Source organism: Lathyrus oleraceus, chromosome 2, assembly GCF_024323335.1.
Source record: "Lathyrus oleraceus cultivar Zhongwan6 chromosome 2, CAAS_Psat_ZW6_1.0, whole genome shotgun sequence".
In the NCBI taxonomy this organism is placed as follows: domain Eukaryota; kingdom Viridiplantae; phylum Streptophyta; class Magnoliopsida; order Fabales; family Fabaceae; genus Lathyrus; species Lathyrus oleraceus.
This window is the reverse complement of record NC_066580.1, coordinates 414,503,871-414,508,874: the sequence shown is the minus strand read 5'-3', so window position 1 is coordinate 414,508,874 and position 5,004 is coordinate 414,503,871. Positions and strand designations below refer to the sequence as shown.

At 39.2% G+C, this 5,004-nt stretch overlaps 2 non-coding genes across 2 annotated transcripts; both read right to left on the bottom strand.

Annotated features, from left to right (window-relative positions):
- Nucleotides 1–556: 556 nt before the first annotated feature.
- On the bottom strand, nucleotides 557–663 carry LOC127124447 (small nucleolar RNA R71). Its single transcript, XR_007803937.1, has one exon. It is a non-coding gene; the product is annotated as a small nucleolar RNA R71 (small nucleolar RNA).
- A 2,720-nt stretch (nucleotides 664–3,383) lies between these two features.
- LOC127124239 (small nucleolar RNA R71) lies at nucleotides 3,384–3,490 on the bottom strand. Its single transcript, XR_007803858.1, has one exon. It is a non-coding gene; the product is annotated as a small nucleolar RNA R71 (small nucleolar RNA).
- Between the last annotated feature and the right edge of the window lie 1,514 nt (nucleotides 3,491–5,004).

Here is a 5,004-nt window from a genome sequence, read left to right as displayed (position 1 = left end):
TTCGTTGATTTGTATGCCACACACTCGCTCACAAGGCGAGCCGTTTTACTTACGAATCAACGACATCGAACTATATCTCCGAGTCTTACGACGAATTCGGGAATATCGTGCTGCAAACAATCTCCCTCCTATCGAAATTCCCGACCTCAAAAATCTTCTTCCTTCACCGATACCCGAGATGGCAGAACCAGCTCGTGCTCTTCGAGATTACGCCGCTCCATCGCAAGATGAGCCGCATTCGAGTATTGCTCCACCCGCAATCGAAGCAAACAACTTCGAACTTAAGCCTTCGCTGCTACAGGCAGTGCAACAGAATCAATTCTCTGGAAATCCTATCGAGGATCCAAACCTTCATTTATTCGTATTTGTCCAATACGCTGATACTGTTAAAGCTAATGGTGTCACTTCAGAGGCAATTCGACTTCGTCTTTTTCCTTTCTCGTTAAGAGATAAAGCTAGAAGATGGCTTCAGTCTCTTCCTTCCAACTCAGTCACCACATGGAACGAGTTGAAGAAAGTCTTCCTTGCCCGATATTTTCCTCCGAGCAAAACAGCTATGTTGAGAGCCCAGATAAATGGATTTAAATAGAAAGATAACGAGTCTCTTTTCGAAGCATGGGAAAGATACAAAGACATGATGAGACTTTATCCACACCATGGTTTAGAGGACTGGTTAGTGATTCATACCTTCTATAATGGTCTCTTGTACAACACAAGGTTAACAATAGACGCCGCAGCAGGTGGTGCACTTATGGATAAACCTTATGCCGATGCTTATCAACTTATCGAAAGCATGGCCCAAAACCATTATCAATGGGGAAGCGACCGAGCAATGGTAGAGAAACCTCAAACGAAAAGTGGCATGTACGAGATAAGTAGCCTTGATCATGTTAATGCAAAAGTGGAAGCCCTTGCCCAGAAAATTGAAAGTTTGAATGTATCACCTCCAACCACCGTGGTTGCCGTAACTCAGAATTGCGAAGTCTGTAGAATCCAAGGTCACACTCCTGCAGATTGTCAACTCCTAACAGGAATCCAAGTGATAACATGAAATAGTATCACATTCTAGGACTCAATTTAATTAAATTATATTATTATTTACTTCAATTTATTTCATTTTATTAGATATTACGCGGTATTTTCTTTCTATTTATCTCAGGTGGTTTATTTGAAGCACAAGTAAAAAAGGAAGAAAAGGAGGTGCAAAAAGGAATGAAAAGAAGCAAATATCAAAATCCAAAGCCCAGCCCAAAAAGCACAGGCGATGTGCCTGTGACGAGCGTCACAAAGGCTGTGACGAGCGTCACACATGGTGTGACGGACGTCACACCATTCTCCTATATTTTTGGCTTCAGAGACGTTGAGTCCTATTTGCACGCCTGACCATTCGCCACGTGAAGACCTTTGACGCGGAATACCTTTGGAAACAGTTACAACAAGTGACCAATATAAATAGTAACCTTACGGAGAACCCTGGAGGTTCCACGCTTCTTCTCCGCTTTCTCTTTTTCGCAATTTTTCTCTTCCAGCAGTACAAGCACATTTTTACAGCATTACTTTTACTATTTTTATATTGTTTCCTTTGCAATTTCTATTTTCTTTTTCAGCACTTAGTTAATTCTTTTTCGCACAATAGTTTCTACACCGGAAACTATTGTGTACCTTTCACCGGATCTAACCTTACGTTAGAATCTAGTTTTTTATTCCTTCGCTTTTATTTTTCTATTTGATTGAAGAATTCAAGAACAAATCCAACCGGCCTGTGGTGGAGTGTTCAAGACTGCTATTTAATTTCTCAGGTTCTTTAATTATTGTTTGAATTTATATATGCCCTGCTTTACTGTTTATTTATATTATTTGCTTGAGATGAATCTGTTTATGCATGATAATTATTTAAGTCTGTTTAGCATGTCTGGCTAATTTATTTAGGTATCGGTATGTAAAGTAAGCGGAATGAAGGAATCAAAACCAAATTTGTTTAATTAAGTTTAAAATTAAAATCACTCTTTTTATGGTCTCAATTTACAGGTTTAATAACAAGGTTTTTGTACGAAAGTAAAAGACATAAAGAAGTTAAAAGCAATAGAACGAGAGTTTGAGTTTTTGACTGGACAGTGTAAATTGGACATTAATTCTAGATCAGGGCGAGAGCAATTTTTAGAGTTAATTAAATTCTAATCTTTTTCAAAAAGTATTTTTAAAGATTGAATGTGAGGACGAGAGTTAAGCATTTGAATTTAATTATATAACCTAAGTCAACAGAGCGAGAGTTTGAGATAAGGGTGTTTAAACGATTAGTGTTTTCTTAAAAAGAGTTTCTACGGATTCTATTGTTTTCAAAAAGTGGTTTTTGACTTAACTATAAGTGACAGCTACGTTAATATAAAATCATAGTTTATTCAACAGAGCGAGAGTTTGAGATAACACTTTTAATCAATAGTGTCAACTGAAAAGATTTATTTTAAAACCAAGAAACCAACGAAGAATTGATTCCCTAATTACGACGAACTACATACCGATATCCGCTTATTAGATATTTATTTTAGATCTTACTTTAGTTTTAGCTTTTCCCCCAAACAATCGAAGTATTACCTGCCTTAGCTCTACGAAGTAACTTTAGATAACGGTATATCGATTCATAAGTCCCTGTGGGATTGATATCTTTTAAAACTACGCGATAGAACTGTGCACTTGCAGTTTGTACCCCAAATTCGACTCATAAAGTCGCGATCAAGTTTTTGGCGCCGTTGCCGGGGACTTTTATTTAGTCGATATCGTAACTCTTCTGTTACGCTGTAGAGACTAAGGCTTTTCTTTTTCTTTTCTTTCTTTCGTTGGTTTGTATGCCACACACTCGCTCACAAGGCGAGCCGTTCTACTTACGAATCAACGATATCGAACTATATCTCCGAGTCTTACGACGAATTCGGGAATATCGTGCTGCAAACAATCTCCCTCCTGTTGAACTTCCCGATTTCAAAAATATTTTCCCTTCGATACCCGAGATGGCAGAACCAGCTCGTGCTCTTCGAGATTACGCCGCTCCATCGCAAGATGAGCCGCATTCGAGTATTGCTCCACCCGCAATCGAAGCAAACAACTTTGAACTTAAACCTTCAATGTTGCAGGCAGTGCAACAGAACCAATTCTCTAGAAATCCTACCGAGGATCCAAACCTTCATTTATCCGTATTTGTCCAATACGCCGATACTGTTAAAGCTAATGGTGTCACTTCAGAGGCAATTCGACTTCGTCTTTTTCCTTTCTCGTTAAGAGATAGCGCTAGAAGATGGCTTCAATCTCTTCCTTCCAACTCAGTCACCACATGGAACGAGTTGAAGAAAGTTTTTCTTGCCCGATATTTTCCGCCAAGCAAAACAACTATGTTAAGAGCCTAGATAAATGGATTTAAACAGAAAGATAACGAGTCTCTTTTCGAAGCATGGGAAATATACAAAGACATGATGAGACTTTGTCCACACCATGGTTTAGAAGACTGGTTAGTAATTCATACCTTCTATAATGGTCTCCTGTACAACACGAGGTTAATAATAGATGTCGCTGCAGGTGGTGCACTAATGAACAAACCTTATGCTGATGCTTACCAACTTATCGAAAGCATGGCTCAAAACCACTATCAGTGGGGAAGCGAACGAACAATGGTAGAAAAACCTCAAACGAAAACTGGCATGTACGAGATAAGTAACCTTGATCATGTTAATGCAAAAGTGGATGCTCTGGTCCAGAAAATTGAAAGTTTAAATGTATCACCTCCAGCCACCGTGGTTGCCATAACTCAGAATTGCGAAGTCTGTGGAATCCAAGGTCACACTCCTGCAGATTGTCAACTCCTAACAGGAATCCAAGCGGAGCAAGTAAACTATGCTCAAGGAAGCCCTTACTCGCACACCTATAACTCAAATTGGAAGAATCATCCCAATTTTTCATATAAGAGTAATAATGCTTTATACGCACCTGGACAATCTCCAAACCAAGCCCCAATTATACCTCCGGGATATCAGAAGCCGATCCCATCTACACCTAACAATAACGCCCCTAGGAAATCCAACTTGGAAATCATGATGGAAAACTTTATAGCTTCTCAACAGCAAACCAATAAAGATTTATTAAACCAGAATGTACACACTGGCGAACAAATTAAACAACTAGCAAGTAAAGTAGATGCCCTGGCTACTCATAACAAAATGCTGGAAACGCAAATTTCACAAGTAGCTCAACAACAAGCGCCTACTGCTGCCCCAACTGGTACATTTCCTGGACAACCCCAACCTAACCCGAGAAGCCACGCTCATGCAATTATACTGAGAAGTGGAACGGAAGTGGAAGGACCGTCTGACCCAAGGATAGAAAACCAAAACTCGAAAAAGTCAACTGAGGAAAGTGAACCTAAGGAAAAGGAAGAGAGTAATAAGGAAACCATAGAAAAGAAGGAACCTTATGTACCTCCACCACCTTATAAACCACCGATCCCTTACCCTCAAAGGCTTATTAAAACCAAAGATGCGGGCCAATTCAAAAAATTTGTTGACCTACTAAAACAATTAAACGTCACAATTCCGTTTACAGAAGCTATTACGCAGATGACCTCATATCCCAAGTTTTTAAAAGAAATTCTTTCTAATAAAAGGAAACTTGAAGATAGCGAAACCGTTACACTCACCGCTGAATGTAGCGCTATAATCCAGAATATGCCTCCTAAACTTAAAGACCCAGGTAGTTTCTCTATACCCTGTCACATAGGAAAATTTGTCATTGACAAAGCCTTATGCGATTTAGGAGCCGGTATTAGTGTTATGCCTTTATCCATATGCAAGAGACTTGAAATGGGAGAATTAAGACCAACTAAAATGTCTGTGCAACTAGCAGATCGTTCCGTCAAATATCCTGTAGGAATTCTTGAAAACGTTCCAGTGCGCATAGGTCAATTCTACATTCCAACTGATTTTATAATTATGGATATTAGAGAAGATGAAGTTACACCCA